This window comes from Scleropages formosus, chromosome 14 (assembly GCF_900964775.1).
Source record: "Scleropages formosus chromosome 14, fSclFor1.1, whole genome shotgun sequence".
NCBI lineage: Eukaryota > Metazoa > Chordata > Actinopteri > Osteoglossiformes > Osteoglossidae > Scleropages > Scleropages formosus.
The window spans coordinates 11,125,274-11,141,862 of NC_041819.1; the positions used below are offsets into that span (position 1 = coordinate 11,125,274).

The following is a 16,589-nucleotide window of genomic DNA, read 5'->3' on the forward strand; positions in this document are numbered from 1 at the left end:
TTGTGTCACTCGATAACATTATAAGTTTATTTTGAGGATCTGGTCGATTTGTATTACTTTGAAAGAGGACAATGAAAGCCCAAGTTCAAAGGTCATAGATACAAACAAGGCATTTATGTGATTTGAAAAAATATTTGCAAGGCAGCAGGGCGGCAGCCACACAGCCAGGTCATGCCAATCACTCTACAGTACTTTGTTGTCTCTCAAGCAGGCACACTGAGGGGTGACTGCTGGAGCCACTGCCGCTCTCGGGATCTCGCAGCTACTCTCATGGCTGGAAACCACCTGGACATGGAGACAACAGGTTGTATTACAGATCACTGTGCTCTTCTTTGGAGATTATTTGCCATTACAGTAAGATCAACCTTTTACCCTGTGTTATCAACTTCTTATACAAGTGGAACTGAAAGTCTTTTTGTTCCTGGATTTGTTTATAATTTCGAGTCACTTTACCACTAAGTCACAATCAATGAGTGTCATAATACAGACCTCCATCCACTGTGTAGGTTCTGTTGAAATCCCAGTTTAAGCCATAATAAATAAAAATATTCTACAACACTTCCATCCCTCCATCCATTATCAGTAACTGGGGTCCAATGCAATGGTTGCAGTGGTCTTGAGTCTCTCCGAGAAACATAAGGCATAAGGCAGGATACCCCTTTGACAGAATAGCAATGCAGGGCAGCACAGTGACCACAGGGTAAAATGTTTGTTAATAATCTTTTGCTTCAAACTATGTTACAATTGAAAAAGTAAAAAAAAAAAAAAAAAAAAAAAAGCATAATCTCCACAACTTCCTATTTAACCCTGATTGCTGGCCTACTGAACCTGCAAACATCTTGTAAACATGTTTTTCAGTTTCTGGCATCTTTCAATCAAAAAATGATGAAATGAATAAAAGCTTAATAATACAGATGTCCTTGAATTATTTACAGTTTCGTTTTGTAAAAATGTAACTTTTATGAACTAGCTCAGAATGACTGAAAATAAAATTGTCTCCACAAACATCTATTCAATGCCAGTGAGCCAATAAACATTCCTGAACTTATTGCAGATCACAAACACTCACGAAATATTACACACAGGTTGTTCTGTAGAAGCCCACAGAGGCACGCTGAATAAGGGCAGTCCCATACATGTATTCTCCACTGTCACGTCCATGCCCATAACTCAACTGACAGCACCTGACTCTGGTCCAGCACCTGACTAATTGCTCACTCTTTAAAAGACCCTCCTCAACTCCCATACCTTTGTGGAATCTCATCAGAGACAACCGCCCTCCTTTGTGACGTCCAGTTCACACGTAACCCTTGTTCTCAGTTCTCGTCCTCCGGTTTTCGTCCCTTCGCTTTGTCTCCCGACCACGTCCGTGGATCTTCCTTTTAACGCCGACCGCCGATCGACCGACTCTTCGCTTCGTTTCCTGACCTCGCCCATGGATCCCCTCTCTGACCCCGACCGCCAATCGACCGACCATCCGCCTGTCCCCGACACCAAGAACTTGCCTGATCCCCTGAATCCAGACGAACGACTCCGCACTTGGGTCCTGCCATCCCGGTTCTCTCAGCCCCCCATGACCTCCACAAGTGTTTCGCTGCCACCAAACAGCTGGATGCACAAACTGAAGTTGGTTTTGCTTGGAAAAAGAGACATTTTAGAAAGATAATCCAATTAAAACTAAATAAATAAAGTGGGGGGTGCGGTGGCGCAGTAGGTTGGACCACAGTCCTGCTCTCCGGTGGGTCTGGGGTTCGAGTCCCGCTTGGGGTGCCTTATGATGGACTGGCGTCCTGTCCTGGGTGTGTCCCCTCCCCCCTCCGGCCTTACGCCCTGTGTTGCCGGGTAGGCTCCAGTTCCCCACGACCCTGTATGGGACAAGCGGTTCTGAAAATGTGTGTGTGTGTAAATAAAGTGGGAAATGTTTATATCTTCAAAAATTTGGAACTTACAGTCACCACTTATTTACCATTACATCTGTCCATCGTCATTAACCGAGCTAGGAGTGATCTTCCACCTATCCAGGAAATATAGGACTCAAGGCAAGGTACACACAGGATGGACACCAGTTTGACACAGGAATATCACACACACTCATTGAGTCTCACACACACACACTGCAGGCAATTTAGAATCTCCACCTAAAACACATCTGTGGGTGGAAATCAACTAGAATTTGCACTGATCCCTCCAAACACATCACTTGCATTGTCACGTTTAAGTATTCTGGCTATTTATTGTTATTTATTGTTATTGTGACTGGCATTATTTATTGTTTTTTTTGTGTAGTACTGTCTATTGTATTGTCTGTAGTCTGTGGAGAAGCACTCAAGCAAGAATTTCATAGTACTTTGTACACGGTACTTGTACTTATGACAATAAATCTTGAACTTGAGCTTGAAATCCACGTGAACATGAGAAGAGCAGGCAAACTCCACACAGACAAAGCAGGAATCAAATCCATGTCCAACTACGCAGTGCAGGAAAGGCACCGGTGCTGTCCAGCGCGCTTTTGCGCCACCCCCATTTACCGTTACATTACGGAAAATATTGTGCTCGCAGCTGTCAGTTATTCGCCACTGCAGTGTGGTAAATATTGTATTCACAGCTGTCAGTTTACCATTACATGTAGGTATAAATTGTGCTTCCAGTTTTTAGTTTACTGTTACATTAAGGTAGACACTCTACTAACAGCTGTTATTTAGCATTACATCACAGCTAAAACTGTACTCTCCATTTACGCATTACATAGCAGCGCATTATGGTAAATATTGTAGTAAAAATTGTCATTTTATTTAGCATTACCTTATGTTACACATTGCACTCACAGTTGTCAGTTGCTTTGTTAGACCTCGTCATCTTTGTTCCACACCGAACACATCTTACGCTGCGTCTTTTTAGGCAGTAATGACAGAAGAAAACTAAGGGGAAACAGCTGTTATTTCACCAGGTGTCGCACAGCACCCGCCGCTGTGTGTAAAACCAGACATTACCAATAAAGAAACAGGAAGTGTGTGTTTCCAGAAGGCAAACAAAGGTTAAAGAGCGCCAGCACCCTGTTTCACCTTTCCCGAGGCTGGACCGGAGGGCTCCTGGCAGAGAAACGCAGAAGATCGCCCGAAGAGGGTCACAAAGCAGCCAAGCCAGTGGCGCCCATTCATCTCTCAGATGTTCAATGTCTGTTTGCCCCGGTCAATGTAAAAACAAAGGTCAAAACTTTGGAAATGTCATGTGTTCCCTCGGCCTGCACTTAGAGGCTGGGCAGGCAGAGGGGGGTTGGCCTGGCTGCGGATGCTGGGGGAACAGAATAATGTGGCCCCGCTGCTGCAGCCTCCATTTTCCCTAAAACGGAGAGCCGGGCAGAGAGCCTCTGTGGGAGCCCATTGTTAGGCTGCCTGTCTAATAGTTCTCTTATTTTTCCACAGGCAGCTGAGCGAGAGAGCCGCTGCAGCGCTGTTACAGTACAGCTGCCGCGCACTGATGGAGTTCGGCGCTCACCACTGCACTCATTCCCAGGAGGGCTGATCAATATTAAATATATATATATACACAGACGCACACGAGTACAAAGATATGTGCGAAATTGCTCATTAAATTGCTCCGGGATATCTTTCCGGTTGCATTCATAGTTAAATGTTCCTCTCGGAATATTTAATGACCATGACCAATCATTCCCTTCCCTCCTTTTCACTGACCCACGTGCCTGTGTGGCCTACAGATGACATCAGAGGGAGAGGTTCAGTGTCACGACGGAGATGATCGCAGAACACCAGGTTCAGTACACATGTGAGTGACGGTGACTGATGGAGCTAACTGGCCGTATCGGAGCAGCGGCTCTCCGTTGTGCTCCTCCTCCATCGTTCCTCTTTTTCAAATAAAGGGACGGCAGAGCTATCGGAAGGCCCGCCAGGTTCAGCTCAACCTTTGTAGGCTCATGACGTCTTTTTAAGTCGAGCCTATCCGCCGGAGAGTACCAGCTGTCATGTCATACGAACCAAAGTTTTAACAGCTGTACAGATAGTCTGAGAACCTAGAAACCTTTGTCCATCCCCATCATTATTCAAATAGGCGAAAAAATTGTTCAGTAATAAACAGATATTTCAAGCTCATAACCCTAAATACATTCATGTCATTGCCAGCAACAAGTAGACTGTGACGTTACTATTAGCATCCCGATCGCTTTCCGGGTGTCATTCTTGGTTTTTGCCGTCTGCCGGCACACGAAGACGGATACTACTGCATGAAGCGGAGGCTCCGCAGACTCTACCTCCGGGGGTTCCGCGAGGGGTTAATTCAGTGTTTGACCCACCAGAGACAGCAACCTGCAGCCGCAGCCCTGGGAGGCTGATCAGATGATTATTTCTGCGGGGTAAGTGGCTGAAATGGAGCCGGAGCAGTTCAGGTAATCAAGGCAAATCGGAATAAAGGAGAGGCCGCGCCCCAGTAAAGACACAGTGGCCACACGGGATTCCATTACTTGTTGTCTTTCAAGCATAATAATGAGATTATAGTAACCCTAAACTGGCAGAGAGGAGAAATCTGGCTGTCTGTCAAGTTCATTGTGTCGAGATCTACAAACAGCACAGATCCAGTTCCTCCGAGGCTGAAACAGGATGCCCAAGGCACAGTCTCAAAAAGGCCTTCTTCTTGACCGTGCGGCTCTGACTTGTGCTGTTTACTGCCTGACAACTATACTGCTACTTCTACTAGTAGTCATGGTGCTCTTTCTCATAATTACTGTTATAAACACTGATCTGTTGCATCATTTGACAAGTAATATTTTTTTCTTGACTATTAATACCACTGCTCCTGGGAGAGACATACAGTGTAACATTATTTGCTATGTTTATAAATGTGAACTCACGTTTGGTACTTAGATACATTTTTAAAAAATTGATAAACTAAAGCAAAAACATCGCTGAGTGGGGACAGGAGTAAATCTAGGTAAATAAAAAACTTTTTTACTTTACAGTGTCTTATTTTCTTACCTGGCTTTACTGTGCCTAGCATCAGATGGTGTATATAAAAGAAAGCCTTAAGAAGTGAAAATACTAATAGACATTGCCATTGTCATGTAGAAGAGGCAATGACTGGTTACAGGAATGCTTGGATGCTCGGAGTTCTCATTAAAAATAGTTACGTTAATAGTTAAATATAAGGGCTAATGTCAATGAAGAGGCATCTTCAAGATTATGGTAAACAACCAAATCTGAAGTGTTTTGTATTGCATCAGACTGATAAACAAAAGACTTTTAAAGAAGACTAAGAGCAAACTTTACAGTCTCAGAGCTAATGTAACACTGCTGACTTTAATATTCACTGACTGATATTGTTTAATTTCATAGTGTTTGGTTGCGATTCTAAAAAAAAAAAAATCCTGGGGGAATTGTTCTTTGTTCTCTCATTTTGCATCTGCCCATTCTTTGTCTTCTGTTATACGGTGCCGTTCATCAAAGCAGAAGCAGATGATCGTCATTTAAAGTGTCTCAGCATCACTCAGAATTGGTACTTTGCCGACTCTTAAAATATATATACTCACACGCACTATAAAAAGCTGAGAAAGCTAAGAAAGTTGAACATGTACCGTATCAGTTGTGTATTCAGTCTGTGCTTCACACAAAAACTACTGCTAATACTTTAAGCTACGTGCCTCCGAGGATCCTGCTGGAATCATTTTTGCTCGTGTAAATTGTCAGTGTTGATGTTGATGTACTCTTAAAGCTTTTGACGCCTGATCTTCTGTGAAATTCAAGCTCTTAAAAAGGAAACATTGCCACCAATATAAAGCAACAACAGTCACATGAGCAAAAAGCACAGCATTTATCAGCACGTTGGTCATTGACATCATAGGAGTTATTATAATTTAATGTGTTGTTTCAAACACAGTCAGTCAGAGGGAGGGACTATAGGAGGTGTTACTCCTCGTCTTGTGGGAATTATGCTTGTGTGTCCCTATCTGTGCTCTGTGTGTGTGTGTGTGTGTGTGTGTGTGTGTGTGTGTGTGTGTGTGTGTGTGTGTGTGTGTGTGTGTGCTGCCTTGTGAAACAAGACCTGAAACGTGTCCTTCCCTGAAACCACAGAAAGTAAAAGGTGGCTACAGGAGGCTAAAAGCTCCAGTGACTCATGAACAATGGAGCCTGGTTCCTGGACAAAATCCCATCCCGACCACCTCTGGGCATTTCAGTTTAGACTTTCCCCATGGGCTGGTAGAAGACATTTTTTGAAAGGCGAGAACTTGGACAAGGGACAGGTAAGATGGGAGGGTACACTTCATAAAGAACCTGACACAATAACCCATCATTATTTAATTCCATGACAGTTCTGAAAATTTGCCCTGATTTTTGTCTCTTTTTTTCTTTACACTTTGGCAGGCAGGCAAGGAAGCAATCACTCTGCAGGCGAACTCACGGAAGATTGTAAACAGTAAAATGTTACCTTAAATAAATCACCGTGCTACTCAGAAAGCAACTGACACTGCATTTTTTTTTAAAAAAAAATGATTTTTACAAGGTGATAATATCTGTACACTTTAAATCAATTTAAATTTTCATACATAAATCATATACCTTCAGTAAGTTATTAAACCTAAAAATACAGAAAACCAACGAGGGAGTAAAGACCATCTTCCTGAGTACAAACTTAATTCTTTAATCACATCGCAGTACAAGTTTAGGATCAGGAGGTGCGCAGTGGTGGAACCCAAAGCTCAACAGTGAACTGGCCAGGGTACGACTGCTGGCTGGTGCATTTTTGTAGTCAGATGTCTGAAGGTTGCCAGCTGAAAGCTGCTGGAGATGCTCTGTTTCTCCAGTTGGCACTTGGGCCCCCACATGGCACCTTGTGAACCACACTGTAGAAAGAAAGCCATCGTCTTGCCAGGTTGTGCATCAACTCACACAGATGATGCTCTGATTTGTTTTCCAAAGTTAAAGGGCGTGCTCTTTATCGACCATTGAGGATCTCTTTATTCACCAAAAAAAAACAGAAAAGGATTGATAGTGTCTCCTTTATAAATTAAAAACTAAGATCTAAAAACTGATCAGCACTATTTTATAAAATTGCATTATTTATATATATGTTGTTGTCACAGTATCTAAAACACAACATGAACAGAGGTTTCATTAACAATTTTAAATACAGTGACACTGACTTAATTTCCACATTAATGTATTGTTTTTAAAGATCTTAGCCCATCTTGAATATCTAGCACTTTTTGAATTAGATGTCTTTGCTGCCATTTACATGGAAGAACACATGAAATTTCAAAAAGATATAAAAAACAAGGAAAAACAACTGGTTTACTTTTTGTTTTTGTAGATAGCATTCAAATACTTCAACAATACTTGAAATAATATACATTTAATTTTTTTAATGAAATAAACAGAAAGAATATCCTAGATGCATTTTGGAAACACTTCCAGTGCCAAAATATACCTTGCAATATAAAATATTCTCATTTAAGGTCAAAGTAGTACACAAGTGACAAAAATGATGCACATATGCAAGTTAATTATATGCAATTATTCCTTGCTGAACACCAGTTTGTATTATTTATATAAGTTTTGAAAAGGATAAGGTTTTTTGCATTTTGCAGATGGTCATTTTTTTTTCAGTCACAAATCAGTTCCATATATATCAATGTGCACAGTTTATATTTAAATCCTTACACTTGTCAAGATTTTGATGGAAATCAGCGTGTGTTGCTGACATTTGCCAGAAGGTTCTGAAAAGCAAAACTCTCCATCTGTCATAGTGATGGCAGTCATCATTATGTCACATTGGGGCTTTGCTTGTACCTGTCAGTCTCACTTTGTTCGAAGAATCATATTCAGTTTGACTAGTCTCACATGACTGCTAGAAATCTCTGTCATTTTTGAGGAACTGTAGAGAGATAGAGAGGTCATCTGCTGTCATTAGGAAGCAAATAAAAAATCCCAACCATACCTTGGTCAAGGGAGCACAATTCTTTGCCAAGTCAGTGCACAAACAAGAGGATATTTCTAAATTTACAACCTTATTTATCATTGCCAAATAAATGGATTGTTCAGATGGATTGCATTATGCATGTTGCCTCAATATTGCTTTTAAATACATAACAGGAACAGCTGCTGCTTTGGGTCCTATTTAGGCCCCACCCCAGTAGTTTACTTGAACAAGATGCTTGAATTACTAGAGTAAAACACTCTGCTGCATAATGTAAACTGATATCTAGGTAAAGTTTGCAAGCTGCTATCGACAGAAATTTTAGCTGAGTATTACATAATATTAACTTTTCATTTGTAACTATAACCTCACCAAGGGCGGTAGGATATTCAGTTTAAAATATGTACTAAAGTTAGACTGTCTGCTCTCCACAATGAGAGGATAATGTGTAATATCTCTTTCAAGGCAATATTTTCTGTGGAAGAGGTCCTTACAGATTCAGACTGTACTTAAAAATCTCTCATGAACAAAACACATGAAATGATGGTATTCTGTAACTTTACTCATCAGTAGACCTTAATTCAGTCCTGGGATGCATTTTCTGCAGTTGAGATCTGCTCTGGAAAATCTGAAATGCAGGAAGTAGTGTGAGTGCATGGTTTCTCGCACTTTAATCCTCTGGTGAGCGGATTAATCACATAGTTTCACTTTTCAGCTAAGCTGTACACTGCTCAGTGACTCTTGATTAAAATAACACTACTAAAAACTTGATATCTCAATTTGTACTAAGTTGCCCTTTGCTTTTTAGCATCTTAGAGCAGAAGGGCAGCTGCAATATTAATTTCTTTGTTGAGCACTGTGCAAAACATCTTATTTGAATAGACGATGCCTAATTTGTAACATACTGCTTCCTACAGCTGGGAGGATCTTTCAACTACACCTATTGGGGTATTTACCCATATTTTTAATGGTTGCAGTGTTTGAATACAGGAGTTCTACCATTTATACATTGCATAAGCTTGCTTCCAAAAAAGAGAAGCAAGTGCAAAGAGATCTGCTCCTCCTGTTTGCTCCACATATGTCCAGAAATTCTTTTATTAAAACGTAATCTTGTTGTGTCACGGTCCTTAAGTAATAACACTCTGCAGGGTGTATCATTATCCTCTAACATCCTTGAGTTGCCTAGGGCTGGTACACAGGCTGCCATCGACTGATTGAGGAACGGTGGTGATTTACAATACCATTTCACAGTTCCACACACACTCTGTGGCCAAAAATGGCTAGAAAGCCAATGCTGGAATCAATGATTACCCATCAATGCAAAATTAATTCCTTTATTTTTACATAAAGATAGTAATGAAACATGATGAGACAATTACAAACAGTTACCTGTTGTCTCCGGAGGAAATAGAAGAAAACAAACAAAACGCATGGCCTCCTTTCTTCCATTGTGTAAGTTTACCTAGCGATGACTGAATGGCAAAGCTATTTGCTGATCAAGCTCTAAGCCAGGTGAATCTGAGGAGCTTTGAGATAACTTAGTTGTTCCGGCAAAATGGGTATGTATCAATGTTTAGCAGGAAATTCCAAAAAATATGAGCTTCCCAAATGTTTTTTTGATTTCATATTTAAAACTGAAAAATAATCTCATTACTTTTTAGGTTGGGATTAATGACGAAGCTTCTAAAATCTCCCTGCTAATACATTTTACTGCACCATTTAATCAGTGTTGAAATATGTCTGTGTTTTGTTGTTTAAAACTGAATTATTGTGTGTTCTTTATTTGAAATTTATCCTGAATTTTAGATGTTGCAGCTATTAGGAATTTTTTGTTTTTCACAAAGTGTGACTGCAGATAAAGACAGTAAGTATTAAGAATTACATTAGTTTACCAGCAACTCTTCAAGCATGTTCAAATTCAGGCTTTCTGGTACATTCAGGGACATATATTGCAACAAATTTTGGTTTGATGCTTACCAATAGCTCATTTTGGGGTGTTCATCGTCACAGTATTCTTTCAACACTGTGTTTATTAATGGGAGAATGTAAAACCAACAGACCCTCACGACCGTGTTAATATTACCCTGAGCCGACGACTCCTCCTTTCAGCACCCGGACAGCTCCCATAACAGAGGCCAGACTAATAAAGTGACGTTTCTTGCCCACAGACATTAAGTAGCGGGGGCACATTATCACGCGCACGCACAATGAAAATTTAATATGGTACTTTATCAGCACTCTTCTTTGCTGTTGGTTCGTAGTAATTCAGCTGCGATGTTTTTACTATTAACCTTTTGTTTAGCTGACACCGTTGTCGAACAAGCCTCGGAAAGTTGCATAATTCACTCACTCGCTCACACACACACACGCACACTGGCTGAAATCGCTCATCCCAAGCCGGGTCGCGGCGAACCGGAGCCTAACCCCGAACACAGGGCTCAAGGCTGGAGGGGGAGGGGACACACCCAGGACGGGACGTCAGTCCATCGCAAGCAGGACTCGAACCCCAGACCCACCAGAGAGCAGGACCCGGCCAAAACCGCTGTGCCGCTGCGCCGCCGCGCCCCCCGCCACCACCACTTGCATAAGTCATTTTTAAATAAGTTTACCCATATACACAACAGGCAGGGTATCTCACTGTCTCAGTTCTGGGCAAGTACTCCGATCAAAGGTCCAACAACAGGAGCGGGATTCCAGCTTGATCTTACAACATCGGTCCTGCCGGGAACACTTCCTACTATACGTGAAGTCATGCTGATGGTGTCGGGGTGGGGTATGGGGTCGGAACATCGCCAAAACCTGCAGCAGAAGTTACCGCTGAAAGTCAGGCATCCCCGACCAAGGAATTTTGCCGAGGCAACGCACTTTTCCACTGAAAAGAAAGTGGCCAAAACAGAACTGTAAACACGTGTTCCAGGTGTTTTTTTTTTTTTTTTTAAATAAAGAAGGCTGCGATGGCTGCGTGGAGCTCGTTTCTCCACACTGCTGCTCCTTCTTGTGCTCTTGGCGGTTTTCCGGACCCGTCAGGAGCGCATTCGGTGGCGGCGGCGGCGGCGCAGCTGTGCGGGGCTTTGAAACCCGCACAAGAATCGGAACCACTGACCCCCCGCCCCTCCTCGCCTTTCCCTTTCATTTGCATGGTCCGTTCTAGATGACTGAGCACCACCGGCACTCCGAGGGGTGTGTAGGGGGGCTTTGCTGAGGGAGGGGCTCAGGTGAAGGCTACGACGAGTAGGATTAGGCGGACAAAGTGGAGGCAAGTGCTGTGGGAATGTACACTATTCACACCAGTGACGCCCCGGAAAGATTTCTTCTTCTCGGAAAGGGACCCGTAAGTTGGAAGCGGAGGACTTTCAAGAAGAGAATTAAAAGGATCACTTTTCACACCGATGTAAAAGTGTGATAGGTTGATTACTAACTGAACACCTTGATAATATGGTATCCTACACTTACCGGTAGACGTTTGCCTTGATGTTGCTTGTACTGTGTGAAATGAAAGAGGTTTATTTTAATATTTTATTTATCTATTATAAACTTTTAATATTGACAAAGTGTCATGTTAATTCCTATGGGATAGCTAATATTGAAACGTTCTGGTCTCCGCTTGTCTTATTGTTCATTCTCATTCCCGGGGGTGGGGGGGTTCGGGAGGTTCGCAGTTTTGTGTGGTCTCTGCGTTTCCCGGCTCGGCTCGTTTTGTCTCCGTCCTGGGGGGCTGCCTAGGCTCCCGTGCACCTGCCCCCCCCCTCCCCTTCCCCGTCCCTTCAGCAACTCTCTCAAGCTTGTAATGAGCTTTGTGGAGCCGCCGAGTGCACGGCTCACTGGAACTTCCCCCTGAATGGGAGTCAGCGTGGGGCGGCTCTCCAAGCCCACCGTCCTGCCAAATTCCAGCAGAGCGGCTCACAATCGCTCCGACACAGGCTGCGCAGACACAGAATGGAGAGAGTGCGCGCGGGGACTGCAAACAGCGCACCAGAAAGTCCCCAACAACTGCCCTTGTCAGGCGTACACCTTCCTGTTCGCTGAGAGAGCGGGCACTCGAGAACTCTTTTCTGCTCCTGTCAAACACGGTAGTTCCGCTTTATAGATGGCGACGATGATGACGATGATGATAGAAATGAAGATGACGGCGATTATCATAGCTGATGATGACGGTTATTATTATTATTATTATTATTATTATTATTATTATTATTATTATTCACTCGCTATCAAGAACTACTTGTCCATCGTAGGGTTGCACGGGACCCGAGCCTATCCTGGAAGCTAAGAGCAGGAGGCAGAGAACAACCTGGACTGGACGCCAGTCCATGGCAGGACAATCACGACCACTCACTTGCTCACTTAGGCACTCACCAAGTGCAATTTCGAATCGCCAGTTCACCTTAGGCTTAACACGAGTCTTTGAACTGTAAGTGGACTGAAGAGCACCCCCAGAAAACCCACTCAAAAAGCGGAAGAATATGCAAACTCATAACAAAGACAGATTCGAACCCAAGTCCAAACCCACAGCCACATGGGGCACCAGCCCTACCCACTGCATGTTTTTCTTCTTTTTCTTCTTCTTCTTCTTCTTCTTATTATTATTACTATTATTGTTATTATTATTCTTTTATTAAAGGCTAAATGAATGTGATAACGAATATACGTCTATATCACCAACAACATCTGCTGCCGTTTTAATACCCATTCCCTTTTTTGATACAGAAAAATGTTCTTAAATGCCATTCCATTAAATCGACTAAGGACTGGGGCAAAGTTATTGTAAAGGATATTGTTGTTGTCTTTTTAAGCGAATTCAAAAAATTACATACACATTTAGTTGACTGAAAGAGTGCAAGAATGCGCGGCAGATACTACGGCGCAGTGCTGTGTTTGTGCTGCTGTAAAGAGCGCTGTATGGATTAAGAGACAGCGGCAAGATTGTGAAACATGTCAACGTGTAATTGCACGATAAGGCCCTCGTGAGGAATTCACTGGCCCAGTTACTATTTCCATTCCCCTCTAATCTCGTTGGGCACACTCGTTCTGCGCAATCTGTCTCTGTAATCTTCTGTGACAGAACGGCGCCCAATGGTGGCACTGTGTTTATTGGAGGGGAGAAAACATGCAGAGGCGTGATAAAACTGATGCTAATTATCCACATTTAGGACACGGGGAGCAGGAGATGCGCGTTTGCGAGCAGCACACAGAGCCAGCGGTGGAGGCTTCCTGGAGAAGAACATCACCATGTCGGTACCTTCAAGATAAGAGAGTCCCATTCTGAGGGCCGAGTCGGGTGTTGCTGGTTATAGAGCGGCGCCCCTCCCCCACGCGTCCCACCTAGGCGAGTAGTAAATCATTTTGATTTAAGTCACCGTAAGGTTTTTAATGGGGTTGGCAACGTGTCCTGACTTTTTTTTTTTTTTTTTTTGGTTTCTTCTTTGGGAATTGTTGCGAACTAACAGTTAAGACGAAAAAGAACAAAAACAAAAAAAAAAGAAGAGTGAGAGAGAGATTTGATGACTTTATGTCCTGTTTTATACTGTCTGTTCAAATTGAATACCCCTATTTACATGAAGTCTGGATTGTTACTAAACATATTCACTGTGAAATAATAAAAGACTAATCCTAATAACAACAACTTCAATACATTTAACAGACTGTTACATTCATTACAATTACGTACACTTATTCAGACTTCTCTAATCTTTCCTATTTCAGAAAGAAAGGTCGAAAAGCAGGTTAAAATTTCAAATGTTGTAAATATCAAAAACGCTAAAATCCCTTTCACATTCCAATTCGATAAATGACCATTTACGATGAGATTAGCAAGACTTTCGTACATGCTGAGCCAGACTGAAAAAAAAATCCCAATGTGATTCTCAATCTTGGTTAGCCATTAAGACTTCAATTCAATCCAGCTGCCAGAAAAAAAAAAAAAAAAAAATCCTGAACTTTTTTTGCAATATATAATTACGTTATAGCTGCCAAACGTGTCGGCAACTTCTGAGGTAGACGATCGATTGGGGAGATTGGAGCAAACCAGGACCTGGTTCTGGGGGTAAAATTTACATTTACTGTTCGGCAGTCACAACGTATTCCTCCGACAACAGATAATTATACTCCTTTGATCATTTATACACATCTAAGAGAAAAAACATGCCGTAGAAGTCGAATCTAATAAGACGTGTTAAAATGCATCGGAGCACATCAACAAAAATGTAAATTAATTCAGTCAACGGCTTCACGATTGCTTGCCAAATAATTTGTTTTCGTTTCTATAACATACAAAAATTAACAATGTAGACACATTATAATTATAAGCTATCTCGGGGTGTTCTGATATTGAATTGATATGACAAACGTTAAGACACAGTATATTCATAATCGATCTGGACAGAGTTGAAGGTTTGTCCTGTTTCAGTTAAGCATAATTTTCACTCTTTCAAATTTCTCATTAACATCATTTACCAACGTGCATTTCCGTAATTAGATTAAAATGTAAGGGATTGAAATACTTTGATTTTCCACTCTGTCAGTGATATTTGCCCTATGGACAGATATAAAATGTATAATTGATGTAGAAAGGTGGAAATAAATGGAGTAAATGTGTCTCCAGAGGTCTGTCATCTCGGGCCAACCTGTTGCTGGAGAGGAGAGCGGATCACATCACTGTTCCTGTAATTGAAAAACAGTGACTTGTCCATGACCCCGAGGCCAGTGCCTTTTCTCCCTGACCCAGCCCCAGCCCCAGCCCCAGCCCCCCCCCCCTCCTGCTTCACTCCCCGGACTCATCCACCTTACTCCACCATGAACTCGTACAGTGTGAGATGCCACTCATACGCCCACCCTTCGAATGTGCATAAATCATATTAAACATCTCGGACGGTATAAAAGGAGCCCACTGACATTCTGGTTCCCGTGAAGAGAAATTAACCTTATATATGCCACCCATGAACAGTGCAAGTTTTTTTTTTTTTTTTTTTTTTCCCCAGAACAGCCCTACTTTTTAACGGGTTTGACATTCAGGATCAGACGCTTGAACTCTGACCTCTGGATCACCTGATCGTTAGATATTTTTTTCTGAACATTTTCTGAACCGCTTGTCCCATTAATTTTATTAAAATAATTTAAATGCTATTCTTCTTACAGTATAATACCTCTAATCGAAAGCAGCGCTGAGTTCAGTAAGACGAAAACTTAATAATAATAATAATAATAATAATAATAATAATAATAATAATAATAACGAAGAAGATTTCGTCTGTGGATTATCTCGAATATAGTTTCCAACACGATATCTACTCTTACAGCTTGAAAAAATCCAACCACAAATACTGAATAAGTTCGTTCGTGAAGAGATTTATTGGCCGCGCGCTTAAATTCTTTAAAATTTAGTAAAAATATTGTTAGTAAAAGTGCTTGGTATGGATTTATTACACATTGAAGTAGTTTAGTTGCAACTGCGACTCCTTCGGTGTTAGTATATCCCAAATGTCTCCTGAAAATCACTTCCCCTACAAATGACCATATTCGAAAAACTGATTTCGAACAATATTCGTAACTAAACGTAATTAACAATTCGCAAATACCAGTAACATTCGTTAGTAACAAATAGACAAAATATCATAAAAATACACTAAAATAATTCAAGATCTGTCCAGTTCATTTCAGTAGAAATATACGGGGTAACAACAGGAATTAACCACATAATACGAGAGTTTCATGACTGATTTGGTTCAAACACATTGGAAAAAGCAGGACTCCACAAAGAAGAGTTGGGCCATACCGCTGATTTCGTTTCTTTAGGGAAATAAGAGCCGATAGCAATTCTTGTGTAAACTGCAATTTCATGGTAAAGTACCACAGTGTTTGCACAAGGGGCAGAACCTTCCTTCCAAAGATCTTATTAAGAATTACAATATGAAACAACGTCCGACTTCTTTTTTCGGAAGTTTGACACAGAAAGTCAACAGGTGCCCCTCTATGCCACACTGCAGAGATTCTTTTTTCCTTCACATACTGGATAACTCAGGAAAATATTTTATATCTCAATTAAAAACCACAAAATAAACAACAGTTTATCTTTAGAAACAGCTACTGTTGAGCAATAAATAATACTAATTATAAAATTTATATTATGGCACAAAAAAGATTTTACTGAAGCTAAAAAATATTTAAACAATGAAAAGGCCAAATTCACATTGCAGATATTGAGGAAACACATAGTATAATTAATAAAATACAAAATTAAACAAAATATGGATCCTGCTCTTATGAGCGATATCACACTATATATTCAATTGTTATAGGAGTAGAGAAAGTTATTTATTGCAAACTTATTTAATAAATTTTTTATTTTATAAGATTTATTTTGCTTTAAGGTACTACGTTATTTCGTGAAGTTATATTAATAGCATAATTAATTAACAGTTACTCAACAAATAAAGCGGTTTCCTTTTTCAGCGAAGGGCCCTCAGTAGCTGGTAAATCATGGTAATCAAAACGCTGTGAGAGTAATCATTACTAATTAATCCACATATACATATGAAGATGATTTGCAATTCATAAATTAGTTGACTCCCTACATTTTATCCAGCTCCATCTTCAAATTACCTCTAAAGCTGATGTTTATTCTATTCGATAATGTAACAATTTCAGTCAGTGTTGCAAACAAACTGTCGAAC

At 41.1% G+C, this 16,589-nt stretch overlaps 1 long non-coding RNA gene across 1 annotated transcript in view; it reads right to left on the bottom strand.

Annotated features, from left to right (window-relative positions):
• Nucleotides 1-16,589, bottom strand: part of LOC108920411 (uncharacterized) — a 115,040-nt gene that overhangs the window by 7,161 nt on the left and 91,290 nt on the right. The window lies entirely within an intron of this gene.